The sequence below is a fragment of the Ostrea edulis genome, chromosome 8 (assembly GCF_947568905.1).
Source record: "Ostrea edulis chromosome 8, xbOstEdul1.1, whole genome shotgun sequence".
Lineage (NCBI taxonomy): Eukaryota > Metazoa > Mollusca > Bivalvia > Ostreida > Ostreidae > Ostrea > Ostrea edulis.
Window position 1 is genome coordinate 33,939,243 of NC_079171.1, and position 17,280 is coordinate 33,956,522.

The window sequence follows — 17,280 nt, forward strand, 5'->3', positions numbered from 1 at the left end:
TGAATACAACAACACACTAGTATCTATATATTTTTTTGGAAATTTAATCTGATGCAAGGTAAAGATAACGAACAGTGATCAATCTCATAACTCCTACAAGAAGTATGCATTTGATTTCACAGAGATAGGTACGTGAGAGCCATTAGTACAGCAAGTTCTTATATTTCTGAGCTTAATAACAGATCGAACTCAGTGCGTAATTTGTAACTGACGATTCACGGTGCATGCAAATCATGTGCTGATCCAGGAATATAGTATCGGGTGTCAATCCCTGCATTAGGGGTGTGTGTGTGTCTAAACAAGGTTACAAACATGCAGTATCTACTAAATAGATGTATAATATATACAAAAATATGATACACTACATGTATGTTTTCATGAAACACTGTTGAAGGGTGGTTGTCTATATCTGGAACCATGCTGCTCTTGCAATGAAATACAGTTTAGGGAAAGGCATAACTTAATTTTATACTTTTAAAAACGATGAAAATGTCATGGAGTTATTACTTTTCAAATTGAGTGGGTATGGATAGGAATCTGGAACCATGCAGCATCTGCTTTTGTAATGAAACATACAGAATGAGGGGGGTATATGTACCTTGATCTACAATGAATATTTGTATTATATCACTGTGTATATAAAAAAAATCCGTGGGAATACTTAACGACTCGAGTTGGATTTCTTTTAGAAATAGTTTAAGGTGACAACTTGAAAATTAAATTTGCTTTCAACAAAATATGCATCTAGAATACAGCAATCATACCAGCTACCAGAAAACCAGAAGCGAAACATACTCCTCCATTGCTTGGGGAGGGGGTATGTTTTCCATTTTTAAGAAATATTCTTAATTCATCATTGAAAATAAAGATAAGTGGCTGCATTGTGTAAAATATCTAGTTCACCAAATGAGTGTATACCTTTTTACTTCATATGACACACCCCCCCCCCTCACTCTCAAACACTTTTTATCACTTGACCATGAAAATGTAGAAAGATTAAAATTGGAAGTACTCAGTCAATGGAAAGTAATTCAAAGTGAATTTCAATTAAGTTTCAATAAAACCATTTCTCATTTTGTTTTGTGTTTAATTGAAAACATTTATACGACACAAGATTAGATGCTTTTTCAGCAGTAATTTTCTTCATATTAAAACTTGACAGTTTACTAAAGTTCATAAGCAGAAATGTAGATGACAATTCACATCACTGGATGCAATTAGTGGATATCCTGGTTTGACCACTAAATACAGTGTAGTAACCAGCTGATGGAGGTAAATATTATCCACTGGAGTCAATATGGCTGTCATATGTGGGTACTAAATGGAAAAAAAGAAGAAAGTTGCCAGTCAAAAATATTTAAAACACAATACTGTAGGTTTAAGTGTTCAATTTTATATGTGCATTATAACGTAAAAACATTCAAATTTCATACCATACAGCAATATCAAAACATGCTTCATATGAATTTTCTCTTATTTATCATTTTGAGGAAATTAATATTGACTAGATGTAAATAATGCCTATATTTATGTATATTCAGTGCCTGATTGGATTACTTAAAGTTTGTAGAAATTACCTTGTATGTACATTTGTGGTCACTGCTCTAGAGATGTGGAAAATTGGAAATATCATGCTCTTTGAAAAGTTCACATTCTTGTTGGTATCACGCACATCTGTAAATAACATTATCTCATATTATAAAACATATCCCGCAAACATTCGATATATTATGGGTTTTTTTCTAGTATGTCACTTGATAAAATTGAATGTGACTGTAAATCTAGAACATCAAAATTAATGTAGTTATACGGGCATTTGTACACGATATTAGCACAGGTACCTTATACACTGATACTAACCCCTCCCCCTCTTTCCCCCTTTTTTGAAAATATGTTTTGCAGCGATAAATCTGAAATGTGTTGATTCCCTGTCTAACTCATTTCTATTTCGATTTAAGTACTGTAATCGTTTCACACTTTTGTAAGCTTTAGAGATTGGCCTTGTTAAAACAAATGGGCTAGCCTAATGTTATACATGCAATACTAAATATATACAGTTTGACGTCATTTGTACATGCCAAATATTTATAAACGTTTTTACAAATATGCATATGAACTGTTAGTATTTAGTTCGTCATCATTATACATATCTCATCATTGTGTAACATGATTGTATGCCAACTAGGGCTGAAACGATATGTCCCCTTCACGATACGATACATATTGCAATACTTATGCCACGATTCAATACCTTCAATACAATAGAATTTACAGAAGAACCCAATAATAACATTGAAGAAGAAATTAATTATCAAGATTCAAAATCATAATTTTAAAAGCAAAACTGCCAAACGGTGAGATGCCTGTTCGCTGTAGTTTAAAACTGATAATTAGTTTATTATTATTTTCGTCAACCTCAAGGCAAACAAAAGTTTGAACATTATTCGACACTATTTTGTCCCACACGCAGGTAGAAATAATATGTACAGGCCGAATCTGATGTATTTTACTGAACCCATTTGTATTAAACGTATTGAACCGAATATCGAGGCAATGAATCGAACATTGATTCCAGCGTTTATATTGAACAGTATTGATATTTCGGTGAATCATTTCAGCCCTAATGCCAACATGCTTGGTGAATCAATAAATTCAATTCAATTCAATTATTTATTGATTCACCAAGCATGTTGGTATACAATCATGTTACACAATATGAGATATATAATGATAATAAACTATATACTAACAGTTCATTTACATATATGTAAATACAAGTATATATTTGATATGTACCTGTGATATTAGACTATGTATGTAATTTAGTATTGCATATTACATAAATTAAATTTTGTTATAGCACTCTACTTTTTGTGTGCAATTCAAAATATTCATGTAAAATTTCACAAAACCTTCTAGCATGAACTACATTGACAGAGTTGCATAGTACTTTACAATGGTTTTCCTTTGATATATCATCGTCTGAATTGTAAATGTTCAAAGGGTAATATTTCTTTCTTATATCTTTATACATGAAGCAGTCATATAAAAAATGTAACTCATCTTCAACAGTAGTTTTACAAAATTGACAATAACGACATTCTTTTGGAATACATGGTTTTGAATATCTACCAGTTTCAATTTCTAAAGGTTGGGCAGATATTCTTAGTTTTGTTAATCTAGAGCATTCTACTTTCGCAATTGGAAATTTCAAATAGTCTTGTAATTCATAGTTCTTTCTAAAATTACTGTAAAATATCAATTTTCCACGTTTAGAGAATTCAGTATTTTTCAGTTGCATGTTAATATTATCAATATAGTAATTCTTCATGTAATTGTAAAATGTGCTTTTATCAATATCCAATGATGGAAGATTTAGCTTATTTCTTAACTTTATTATTTGTCCTTGCCAATTTTCCTGTATGCTAGTACTATAAAGGTTATCATCTTCCAGTTTAGCAGCCATAAGTATTGGATTTTTAATAGCATTTTCACCATCATAGCTTTTTAGTCTTTTGTAAAATTTGAACATAGGGAGGAGAGCTTTAAAGCAGATGGGGAATGTTCCTAGTTCATATTTGATGACTAAATTTGAAGGTTTTTTTCTGTAAACAATAAATTAAATGATACTGGTAGAAGCTTACAAAGAGCGTGAACGGATTACATGAATGGAAAGAAGGATGAGATAGACAGGGAATCTACTTATTTCAGAGAAATTATAGTAAGAACAAAAATCAAAAGAAAGAGTATGGGGGGGGGGGGAGTACATGTAATATTCATACTTTAGGTGCCTGTGGATTTTACTGCCTAGATACCCGCCTATACACATGTAAATCATGTTTATATAAACAAACAACAACTGGTACCCTTTGAGCATCAGTTCTCTAACATATAAGGCTTATTTTGCGTGTGTACACCTAATATGCTACACATCGGCTACGTGTGACGTGTGCAGTATGTAAACAAAGAACATCAAACTATGTATATACTACAATTAAAAGAATTTACCTTGATTTTTCCGATTTCAAGTTTGTACAGCTGACATCTTCTGAACGTCGTCTTTGCCATGTACCTAGTAAGCGCATTTTAGACGCTGATTCCAACCATACGACAAACTTCACCGGGGTATTTCTCATCATAATGCCTTGTGATGTGTTGTCAAATCAGGGAAATTTGACTTATTTTCAGTGTAGAATAAAGGCAATATTCGGATATATTTTTTTATGATCCTAAAAATAGAGTTTGTGTATCTGTATTCAAATATGGATTGATCAAGGCGGAGCAACTGTCATGAAGCATCCCCTCATTATGATGTAAAACTTATACGGTACCAATTTTGATGCACCAGATGCCCATTTCGACAAATAATGTTTCTTCAGTGATGCTCAACCGAAATGTTTGAAATCCGAAATAACTATGAAGTTTTAAAGCTAAATATAGCCAAAAACAGCGTGCCAAAAAAGTGGAGCCAAATTCGTCCAAGGATAAGAGCTATGCATGAGAGAGATACTCCTTAATTTAGAATTTCTAAATTTTATAACAGCAATTAAATATACATCCGTATTTTCAAGCTAGTAACGAAGTACTTAGCTACTGGGCTATAGAGACCCTCGGGGACTAACAGTCCACCAGCAGAGGCCTCGACCCAGGGGTCATAATGTAAAACGTATACAGTACCAATTTTGATGCACCAGATGCGCATTTCGACAAATAATGTATCTCATTATCATACCGAGTTCATTCGTTACCTTAAGTGTCCTTCGGAACAATATTTTGCGTATTGAATCAGTTGAGAGACCTAGACACCATATGCAGGTAATAATGGAATGTTGCTACAAAATATGATGGAAAAGCTGAATTGATCCCGTTGATTATAATGTTCAGTTGTTAGTTTGCCGTTAATATTTATTTCATTTGCCGTTAATATTTATTTTCCGTTGACGTTTACTTTCAATGAAATATTTAAGTATGAAGCAGAAGTGGACGAATCTGTGGTGTATTATTTCGTGTTCACAGGGATATATGGAATAGACATATGGATAAAAATTATTATTGCTGATAGATAAAACGCCGTCGATACATCTAAATGTCGAATTGAAGGCAACATCAAGATATGTTTTTCCCTCACGTACAAGTTTTTGAATAAATTTTGCTTCATAAGAATATAAAAACAGCTCAGGTAACAACGGAACACAATTCGTGTCCATGGGGATTTCAACAGACTGTTGGAAGACCTGATCACAAAAGACCACGAAAATATTGTCAATGGGGAACTCCAGTATATTTTTGATTTCAACTTCAGAGTACTTGTGCGTGGAATCAGAGTTTTGTTTAACAAAGTAATTTTTAGATGACTGATCACTAGATATGAATATATCCGTTTTCCATTTTTTGTTGAAGAAACATGATGTCAAAAGTCTAGTCTTTAATTCATCGTGAGAAATGGTCATGTAAAGTGTTGAAAGGTCATACGTTTTGATGTTGTGGATTTGAGAAAAGCTTTGCGATTTCAAGTTTACTTAAAGTTCTTCAGAATTTAAGTTTTAAGGGGAGGGGGTTGTTGATGAAAACTGTGAGTTAATTTTTGTCAGATATTTCGCAGTTGATTTCACCCATTAGCAATAAACCTTGTAAATTCGTTTGTCATTCTAATGTTTTTGAAAGAGTGTTTTTATTTGATTGTTAACCTATATAATCCCATGCAGACGATTGAAAAAGGTTCAAAATACAAATCTTAAACGTTAAACAATATCCAATTAACCAAAAAGAGTTCTCCACAAAATGTGTTTTCGTCATAGATATTTTACAGCATGATAAAGAGTTTGGCACCGTAAGCTTTTCTATATCCTGCTATTTTATGTGAAGTTTAGGACTGTGTAAAAATATGTAGCCCAAGAATATTTGTAAAAAAGGTGTTCACTTAGTCTACCACTGCTTTTACAAAGAATGGAGGGAGAGTTTGTGTGTTTGTGTGTGTGTTAAAGGTAAGTTTACTTGCCAAACCAAATCTTATTAAATACGAAATAGTTTTCCTCAATATTTTACATGTGTTACTATTTAATAGTATTTTTTGTATCTAAAAGTTGCAATCAGGTTGGTATATTTATTTTCCCAAAGCAAATAATGGTATCGTAAATTTAGGCTAGTAAAAAATTCTCTTCGACACAGACTCGCACAATACATCAAACACACTTTTCTAAACTCTTTATTCATCGAAGTACATGGTTACCGCTTTCATTTATGAGGTTAGTTTCTTGAACATTTTAACGATACTCGATAAAATAATGCTCCAGTTTGACATGTTACATGTGATTTCTATGTGCAGGCCATGTGATTTGTGAATCCCATGCTGGATCTGGATGACGTAACATCGATTGTCGATTTTCTTGTCTTCTATTGATAGAATACATCGTTATGCAAAAGGTGCTTATTAATGTTTTTGACATTTCAAATTTTACATATCACACCACGGTCATAATATATATATACATGTAAAAACTTTTGTTAAAACAAAACAATAAGTTGAAGAAATCATACATTGATGGTACAGGGGTTTCAACAGTCTTGCTTGAAGTCAGCATTTCGAAAATTCTATGGTAGTTATAACGATCTAGTTCGTCAATACATCATATCATTGGCTCAAATGCTGTCTGACGTGTTTCATACCGATTGTTAGGCCGCTCTAGGCACACTGATTTTGACTACGAATAACTCCGTTTACCTGATCAGGATATATGGCTTACGGCGGGTGTGACAGGTCGACAGGGGATGTTTACTCCTCCTAGGCACCTGATCCCACATATGGTGTGTCCAGGGGTCCGTGTTTGCCCAACTATCTATTTTGTAATGCTTATGGGAGTTATGAGATTGATCGCTGTTTGTTATTGTTTACCTTTCACTTTATTAGAATACTTTAGCGGTAACAGACATCTGTCCCACAGAAACGCATGCGACTTCTCAATTGTTATTTCATATAATGGTCTGACTCGTGTCGGTCTATAACAAGATACCAACATATCATATTGGTCACCTGAGTGCTAGTTAAAAATATCACTAGTCTGCTGGGAAAAAGACTATCCAGAATAAAATTCTCGAAATGTGTTTATACTACAGCGTATATATTAGTTACCTGAGTGCATCGAACTTTTATTTTGAACATCCACAAAGAAATGATGCACGTTATAAACAGCAAATCCATTTAGTCTGAAATTTCTTCAAATGAAAACATTTCAGGGCTGTAGTACGCGAAGAGGGAAGGGCGAGGCGATCCCCTCCCCCATTTTAAGATTTTCAAAACAAAATTTCACATACAAAATTTGGATCAAGATTATGCCCCCTTTCTCATTTTGAAAAAGGCTGCTACATGATTGATTGATTGGGTTTTTACGCCGTTTTGGCAATATTTCAGCCATTTTACGGCGGTTAACTAACTCAATTATGTTTGGTTGTGAGTGTTTGAGTATGCCTAACGGCCCCGAGGGAGCCTACTCTTTTTCGAACATCAGGGAAAGAATCTTTTGCGTGCCAAGGGGGTTGTGATCCTTGACATGGGACACCCTTTAACATAGGTCAACGACGGACATAAAAGTTAACCTTCAATTTTTATAACCAAAGTACAATATGCACATGTTAAATGCGCATGATAATTATAAATTTATCTGACAACTATTACTAACCATAGCTGGAACTGCTCTCTCTTTATAAACTTATATCGTTCTTATTCACTGTGTCGGAGGCAAATGAAAAATGAACTGCAGCTCAAACAAATCAATACATGATTATATTATACTGACAAATGTGGTGTCAACTTTGCTGCAAATACTATAACAAGTCGTTCAAATTTGGTTGACGTAAGCTCTCTGATTTAAATAAGACGCCTACGTGAAGTCATCATAATATGTTGCGATATTAACTGCAATATTTAATTTTAAGCGGCATATTTTATATGCATTATTTAAGAGCGACATTAGGGAATTTGACTTTGATAATGAAAGTGTATACATGCAAGTCGTCCAAAACTTGTAAAAAAGTGTTATTCATTAGAGATTATTGTCGTAAAAAAGTGTTATCCATTAGAGATTGTTGTCGTAAAAAAGTGTTATCCATTAGAGATTGTTGTCGTAAAAAAGTGCTATCCATTAGAGATTGTTGTCGTAAATAAATTACCAAACTTTGATGCAGCTGTATTTGACAGGTTTTTTTTATAAGAATATATCGCATTCTAACGCAACAACACGAGGTGGTTATACGTTCAAGTAGATACTAAGTCGTAATAACGAGATACTAAGTCGTAATAACGAGGTGGTATGTCGTACTGACTATATACTAAATCATACGAACGAACTGACAAGTCGTACGGACGAAATAATCAGACGTACGAACGACATAATCAGTCGTAATAACGAGATACTAAGTTGTACGTACGAGCTAATAAGTCGTAATAACGAGATAATAAGTTGCAATAACGGGATAACAAATCGTACGAACGAGATACTAAGTCGTAATAACGAGATGATCAATCGGAATAACGAGATAATAAGTTATTACGACATTATTAGGCCGGATGAATGACATGATTTCATCTAACAACCATGTATGGACGGCGTAGAAACAGTTGACGTGTTTGTTAAGTTTTATTTCAAGGAAGGATTTAACCACTAAGAAATTCTACAGTCCTAGCTCTTTATAATGGGATCGTTATTATTATTAGAACCTTGAGACGTCTTTTGGCAAAAATTTGTTTATTTTGCCGCAAATTATTTATTATTTATTTAATTTTTCTTTAGGTGGCTATGTTTATAACGGAAAAAGTTGACAAATTAAAGCTGTATGATCCGATGTTCATGTATTATTTTTGTACATAATTACTTTAATGTAGCTTAATTACTTTATAAATTTATTAACTTTCCCTTAATTACATGCTTGAAAACATCTGCATGTAAAAGAAAACAGTGAGAATATTATTTAGAAAGTAAAAATAGTGTGGTACATATATAAATCATCCCATACATTATACAGTGTTAGACGTCTATAGATATATCAACGCGCGTCAGGGGAATCACAACATGATGTATGAACCCATACGCAACTGTCTAGTTTTAAGGCTGAAAGAGCATAAAACAACGAATTACTGAGAGGTATTTTATATTTTTATTTCTATAAAACTTATGGCACGGTCCTGTTGCAAAAACATACACAGATAACACCACCGATGATCCGAAAGTTTGAACTGGTCACGTGACTGTCACTTGAAATGGCAGAGTGACGCGGTTATTTGTAAACATCGATTTAAAATCAAATAATTTTGGTTAAAACAGGTGAAATAATGAATGATATGTCATACAGCCTCATAACTACTAACGTGCGATGATTTAATAGCGTTTAAAATTACGAGATGGAAAGAAAAAAATTATAATTCGGATCATACAACTTTAAGTCAGTTACATGGATATAAATTTTTGCACTTGGAGTGTATCAAGAATGGTTTTCTTGTGAATCAAGATAGTGTTCAATTGTTGCTTCAAGGGATTCAACCAGAGGACGTTGCAACAAGACAGCGAAACAGACTTCAGAGGCGGACATGCAGTGGACTAGATTTTGTATAGCATGTAGACTCTTATGATAAATTGAAGCCATACGGATTTTGCATAAAAGGTTGTATAGATGGGTTCTCATGAAAAAAATCATATGGTTGGAAGTTTATACCTCTAACAGTGACCCCCGTTTGATTGCTAGTTACTATATGAACGCAGTTACATTTAGAAAAGGTTGCCCAATAAGTTGCGATAAGATCGTGGTGCAGAAAACGTTTCCATTGCTCAAATGGAAATGTTCTTTAGAAATGAAGATGGCGATGTTAACGGCTGTGTTATATTTGGATCTAGCAACCATAATCAGAGGATTGAATCATGGTGTGGATTTTTCTGAACGCATTGTAGTCAATATTGGATGAATTTAGCCGACAATTGGTCCTTAAACTATTTACCACATTTTCATTTAGCCCCCTTTCTCACCCCATTGGTAGTCACAGCACACCAAGGCAGTTATATTTGACTAAAGAATATACTTGAATTACTTCCTTAAATGGACATATCACATGTTGAAGTGTTATCTTGCATGAAGTTTGTTCAAAGCTTATATTTTCAATTTGACAAATCGTTAAACATGTAGCTTCATACCCTGGGGTATCATCAGCATATAAACAACAAGGCTTAATTACAGGAAAATGAATGGACACCCAGCCAAACAGAAACAGTGATTTAAATATGAGCACGGACGGCCCTAAATAGCAAGTGATTATAAAAAAAGATTAAAATATGTCAATACCTTATCTTCGCATAACTTGTCCAATTGGCCTTTATGTACACCGCGTTTGCTCAGAAACTCTTTATAGTTCTTACAAAATTGATCACTGTTATATTTACCTTTGTCATTCCAATAATTCTGTATAACTGTTAATTTTCAGCCTCACCGTCTCTTTACTGTTGTAGAATTTTCTCTTACTAAATTTACTCCATGTCTTTTCAGAGGACAAACATAATATAAACATGCAACCTTTCTGAAGTTTTGCAACATTTGTAGGATATTTCGAGGGAATTTTGAAAAAAGTTAATATTTCATAAACTTTTATGACAATTAATGCGATTCGTATTTAGACATTCTGGTGGACAGGGATAATTTTATTAACATTTCCACATTTCGCAACATACAAGGTTTCCAACACCTGAAATTAATGATTTTCCTTCCATGTAATGAAAGTATAAAACATTAAATACAAGACACAATGTATTAAATATCTGAACTTATTCATATTCCTTCTATTTAATGTAAGCATAGAATATCAAACACAAAATCCGCCAAATACTAGCATTCGTATCGTTTAAACCTGCGGTATTGATCTCTAAACAAAATAATTCTCTTACAACACATAATAAATCACTATCTTCATAAAATCGCTAAATTTCCATTATTAGATAATACAGACGAACTTGGGAGGTTCAACATCCTGTTTTATTACAAATCTCAAATTAAATTTTCACATTTTATGTAGATAATAAATTCGCATACAATGGCTGCCGTGAATTAATGCATCATTCTGCGGGGCGATTAATCAAAACATGTAAAAGTAAAGTCTTCTTATACCATCGATGTATAACATACGGTACTTTATCGCATCTTAAGTACTTTCACATCATCCTACTACAGAACGTGGTTCTCGAGAAGGACGTTAACTAACCCACAATCAATCCATACTACGTTATGTGAATTTGATAAAATGTTCTCCCTGTGCAACTAGTCGGGACAATGCAGATTGACAGTATAGCATTATACGCCAAACACGCGATATTTGGTTATTAGGTGGGATGCTTTCATATTAATTCAAGTTTAAAGCAATACAAGCTGTAACTGGCGGTAAATAAATTGAAAAATAAAAGAACAAATATTTAACATATTTTTATTAAATGCAAACAACTTAATAGAATCAGAGTGAATGCAAGGTGAAGATAACGAACAGTGATCAATCTCATACCTCCTATAAGCAATACAAAATAGACAGTCGGGCAAATACGGACCCCTAGACACACCAGAGGTGGGATCAGGTACCTAGGAGGAGTAAGCATCCCCTGTTGACCGGTCACACCCGCCGTGAGCCCTATATCCTGATCAGGTAAACGGAGTTATCCGCAGTCAAAATCAGTGTGCCAAGATTGGCTTAACAATCGGTATGAAACACGTCAGACAGCATTTGACCTAATGCGAGGTTGTATCTGAAGCAATAAACCCGTCAAATCAGCAGAAAATGTCGATTCATGAATCATTGTCATCCTGTCAGTAATTCCTGCGCGTAATCGTCGATGTGCATTGACCTCGGAGGTCACCAGTTCGGAAAAAAGCGAAAGAGAGGTACTGATCACGTGTCAGATTTCTAAACAATTTTACCTGCCACTTTTATAGAAAATTTAGATGATCAAAATTTCATTTGAGTTGCACATTTGCGTAATCATTGCTTTCTTACACTTATAGTACTTCTTGTCATTCATGAAACAATGTAATATTTTAAACAAACGAAACGTGTAACCACTCACGTCAGTTTCCATCTTTGTATATGACGTCGGTCTCATCAACCCGATTATATTCGGCAATCATCGTTCCCGTATCCATGTATACGACGCAATGGCGGTTTATACGAAACGCTCATTGTAGGTATGCTCTCAAACAATATTCCATTGTTTATGTTGTTGAATTTTTCTTCAGATCTTGGGGATTATATCAGGTACATACCGATAGGAGTTAATTGATTCATAATTGGATAATTGAAAAAATACCGTCATTTACAGCTTCTATTGCTTTAAGAATACCAGGCTGAAATATCAGTCTATTGTGAGACATTCAAATCAAAGTACTTATAGTACTGAAAGCCGGGCTTTATGATGATATACTTCATTGCATAGTCGAGGTGATTAATAGCAAAGTTTTCTACCTCTTAATTGCTTGAGTTTCTTAATTCAGTACTAGTTAAACAGGTTTTGAAGCAGACACCATCGTATATGTTGTATTGAGGCCCAGATATAGCCTTTTAAAAGGTCATATATAAGAGAAAATTCATTTTACATAAACGATTTTGTAATGAATTGGTACATGATGGAAAGGAACAAAGAAATAAAATTGTAAATTGTGTCCGTGATTTTAATTAATTTCACAGTGATGTACATCCACAAGTACATGTAATTACAAGAAGCAGTATTTATATATTGTAAAAACAAAACACTGAAAACAATGACCAGAGCAACAATATCCATAAAGAATGCAGGTTATTGGGGGTAGTATTTAAGCACTAAAATCTCATTATTTCATGTTGGAGATATGGTATTGTTTGTGGTGCAAATAATATCTAACTATTTTCATTTTAAAACAACTACATAAGGTGAGTGTAAGATCATATTATATTAATGGAAAGCACGATTTTCAAAGTTTGAGCATCAATTCCATCATTACTAACCGATATCTAACCACCCAAGTACACACACACGTTCACAAAAATTACAATTACATAATTTCCCCAATTATATATATATATACCAATCACCATCTAAATCTACAACATAGTATATACAAAGTATATACAAAGTATATACAAACTTTGGAAAGGCAAGTAGCAAGGACTGTATAGGGGCAGTCAGTTTTTGTTATCCTTAGATAAGAGGGTAGCGGCATCTCGATACATACATATATATCCAGAAGTCCGTATTTGCCCAACTGTATAGTTTGTATTCCTTACAGGAGTCATTAGATTGATCACTTGTTGTTATCTTTACCTTCTCATACCAATTCAAATTTCTAATTTTCTGTATGAAAACATTACTAAAAATTCAAAACGTGCATATATTCAGTAGTATCAAATGAAAGAACTGTTGATTTAAATATGATGAAACTCATGGCGATACGTTCCAATGGCAGATTTGTAAAAAAAAAAAGGGGGGGCAATAAGCTGGAGAAGGGAGAGGGCTCTCCTGGACCTTTAGGGTTTTTACTTTACTTTATACGTAATAAAATCAATAAATAACAACATGTAATTGATTTTCAAAAAGGAGTAGGCTCACTGGGGACCGTCAGGGAAAATCAAACTCTCACAACCAAACATATTTCAATTCTTTAACCGCCGTAAGATGGCTGAAATATCACCAAATCAGCGTAAAATCATAATCAATCAATCAATAGGCCGTTCTTGACACCCTGATTTTGATTACGGATTACTCCGTTTACCTGATCAAGGTATAGGGCTCATGGCGAACATGGGACAGACTGACAAATGGGGAAGAAAACTAAGTCGCCTTCTGTTTTACGAACCGGTAGCGTACTAATAATGGAGAACTCAATTATGCCAATTTTTATCTACACAATCTGATTGGATGAGTTTGTAGTCTTCTTCAAAAAGACTATCGTCAGACAATTTCATAATTCACTAAACACCAATCCCGTGGGGATCCAGGTTAGAATAGGTCCTCAGTATCCCTTTGCCTGTCGTAAGAGGTGACTAAATTGGGCGGTCCTTCGGATGAGACCGCAAAAACCGATGTCCCGTGTCGCAGCGGGTGTGGCACGATAAAGATCTCTCCCTGTTCAATGGCCATAAGCGCCGAGCATAGGACTAAATTGTACAGCCCTTCACCAGCAGTGGTGACGTCTCCATATGAGTGAGATATTCTCGAGAGGGACGTAAAACAATATTCAATCAATCAATCACTAAACACTACGATGATCCACCATTGTAATTAAAGTTGTAAAAGAACTTAAGTTCTGAGGTGTCATTTTTGATAATAAATTTTCTTTTACTCCTCATATAGCAAAAACAAATGTACAAAAGCCCATGATATAATTAAAGTCGTTGCAACTTTACTAGAATGCTATCTTTACCGAAAAAATGAATAGTTTGAGAATACAACTGTTTATTGTACACGAATTTTTTTTTTACCTGTTTTATGTATATTAAATTTTTATGTCTGTCGGATGGGATGTTAAAGGGGGTCCCGTGTCAGGGATCGCAACCTCCTTGGCACGCAAAAGATCATTTCCATGATTCTCTTAAATGGTAGACTGATTGGGGATTCACAACTATAGATATTTCAATTTGTTAACCGCTAGAAAATGGTTGAATTATTGCCAAAACGGCGTGAAATCAATCAATAAAAAAACTAAATGATCGATCATGACTGACACCATCCAAGAAGAAGAAAAAAACCAAAAAAACAAAAGGCAAGTGGGAGGAGCTATAGTATAAGTGGGAGGAGTTAATATCTAGATTTTTTTCGCCCAGTATGTGTCACTCAGATTTCGTGGACGTTATAAGGATCGCATGTGAAAAATAACAATTTCATTAACCAATCGCTGTTCTCATAATTATTTTTGAACAGATAAATAGGAGACGAACTTCACTGTTGGTATACCAGGATCACCATGCACTGTTTAGAGGTAAATTACTTCTTTTTCAACAGAAATTAAAATGAATTGATTTTCGTTTCTTGTATACAGTTATTCACTTGACTAAAATGTTCGAGTTTGTACTGCAATATACGTAGATGCTTTATGAAAAACTAATCAACTTACTGACTAAGCTATAATATTGGCGGAAATGTGTTATCAAAAGCACATAGATGCATACATTGTATTTTTGTTTATATATAATTCAGTTACATGTGTTTTCCAGGTGAGATTACTACACACACTTTTTAACTGGATAAGTGTATGCGTTGTCCAAAGCTAACTTGCCAATAATATGATTTACTTTATACAAATTAGATCTTTTTGGCTGCCGTTGTGCTTATTGCTGTCATAAATGGAGGGGATACAAAATTCCTACGCCTGTACCGAGGTAACACTATTTACTGAGAGATAAAGATAGCTTGTGTAAGAGATTCAGAAGACAATCCATAAAACATATTTATAATGTTCAAGATGCAAATGTTACATTGTTTTATTCGCATTTGCATACTAGCGTGATTTCGGTGTTTCAAGCTTAATTTACATTTACCACAGTGGTTGTTCGATTCATTTGAGTACCATTTTTGGAGGATCTTATGAGGATATGACGTTTATGATTAAATTATATACGGATATTGTGCCATTTTTGCAATTGCACTTGAAGAGATCGGTTTGAATCCGTTCGCTGTATGTGCGGAAAGTGTTCAAATACCGTGTAAGTATGTAACAATCGCCCGATCTTTACAGGTTTTTCTCGAATGCCATAAACTCAAATCCCTGGGGTTGCGAAATTAACCGTGTTTTTTTGTTGTTTTTTTTTTACATCATTTTCTGCTATTCCTAAATATACATTAAAGTTTTATACGGTATCAGTAAACCTAGCAAAGTCCTTGAAATCATTATAATAATTTTGGCATCATCCTGAATCCAAACCCTTACTCCTTATCATTATGAAACTTACTATTTTCGTAAAGGACTACCTATATATACTCCTTTTAAATATCCATTTAGTTTCAATTTAGTATGAATTGCATTAAAGCAGATATCATTATATGATTTGCATATACATGTATATATATACTATATATATCAAGCGTGTTCCGACCCTGGAGTGAGACTCTGTACCCCGGGAATCATACAGGCTATCATTGTGGTAGAGGCGTTTCTGCTCTATGTCGCTATGTATTTAGTTTAAATATCCAAGTATAAAGAATATTTTGGAAATTCGTAAATTGTTTGGCAGTTTTTGCTCCACCCTTAAGGCCCTGGAGATGCAGGAGTCCTGAAAATTTATGTATATATTGTCCCAAAGATACTTCATGCGAAATTTGAAAAGAATTGGAATGGCAGAGTGAAGAAATTAAATATGATCTATTGTTCACACATTTAATAACTGACCATTTTGGCGCCACCCTGATGTCAATTGCACTAAAGATGTAATTGAAGTGTTTTACACATAAACACTATATAGTAAGGTTTCCCCGCCCTGGGGTCAGAACACCTTCCCCGGGGATCATGAAATTTACAATTTTGATAGAAGTTTTCTTGCTCATTATTACTATAAACTCACTTTCTGTGCTAGATGCCCAGGAGTAGAGAAGATGATTTTTAAATAAATACATCAATTCTACAGATGTTACTCCCAAATTAAGGCCCCTTAGGGTGGGATGGGTCATGCAATTTACAGTTCACTTACTGATCCTATATACCAACTTTGGTCAAGATTGACCCAGTAGTTTGTGGGAAGATCTTGTGTGGGAAGAAATTGTTAACGGACGACGCCGGACGCAGACCAATACCATTAGGTCACCTGACTCAGGTGACCTAAAATGTTCAATTGTTAACGTACAACGAGAACCAATTGCAATAGGTCCCCAAAGTTTACTCAAGTGACCTAAAAGAATATAAGATACTTATCACAGACTGAAAACACAAGCACAAATGATATCTGGATTTTGGAAAATCCTGAATCTTTAGGTAGGTAAAACAAGAGGGTCTGTCACTTTTAGACACTGTTTATTTTCCACATTGAATATACATCGTGTGACTGTCCCCTACAATTTGTCATAGTATTAGTGAATGTGAAGAGTGTAATCTTGAATTCATGAATATTGAAGGGCGAGCGCCCCCTACCCCTACCCAGCCAAGCTTTTAAGAAATGGAAGTTTAGACAAAAACAATTTTGAGGTAAATGTAGACCCCCGTCCCTCCGTTTTAGGATAATGAACTTTCTGAAAATGGCGGGTTTTTTTTAGCTTATGGAAAATTTTAATTAGACCGATTCTTTTGTTGTCTTTCCCA